Source organism: Nannospalax galili, unplaced genomic scaffold, assembly GCF_000622305.1.
Source record: "Nannospalax galili isolate Female #2095 unplaced genomic scaffold, S.galili_v1.0 scaffold1082, whole genome shotgun sequence".
In the NCBI taxonomy this organism is placed as follows: Eukaryota; Metazoa; Chordata; class Mammalia; order Rodentia; family Spalacidae; genus Nannospalax; species Nannospalax galili.
The window spans coordinates 1,000,832-1,001,207 of record NW_008348580.1 but is presented as its reverse complement, the minus strand read 5'-3'; the positions used below and the strand labels follow the sequence as shown (position 1 = coordinate 1,001,207).

General features: G+C 37.5%; 1 pseudogene; it reads left to right on the top strand.

Moving 5' to 3' along the window:
* The first annotated feature begins 268 nt into the window (after positions 1-268).
* On the top strand, positions 269-369 carry LOC115072435 (annotated as a pseudogene).
* Positions 370-376: the final 7 nt, after the last annotated feature.

Below are 376 nucleotides of genomic sequence, written 5' to 3'. Positions count from 1 at the left end.
TTGTCCTTAACTCCAGTTCCAGGGCATCCAACAGCCGCTTCTGACCTCCTCTGGCATTGCACAACATGGGTGCACTTACCTACATGCAGGCAATACACACATACACATAAAATAAAAAAATTTAAAAATGAACTTAGAAGTATTGACTCATAGAAACAGCCTGCATTGTCAAATCCACAAAGGCCTTGATCGTCAATACTTTCAAACCCCCAAAAATGCCTTCCTCAGATTTATCACATTCATGTTCATCTCATCAAAAAGAAATAGAGTGTTCACTTCGCAAGCACATATACTAAAATTGTAATGATACAGAGAATAGCATGGCCTCTATGCAAGGACATGCAAATTCATGATGCATTCCATATTTTTTAAAAAA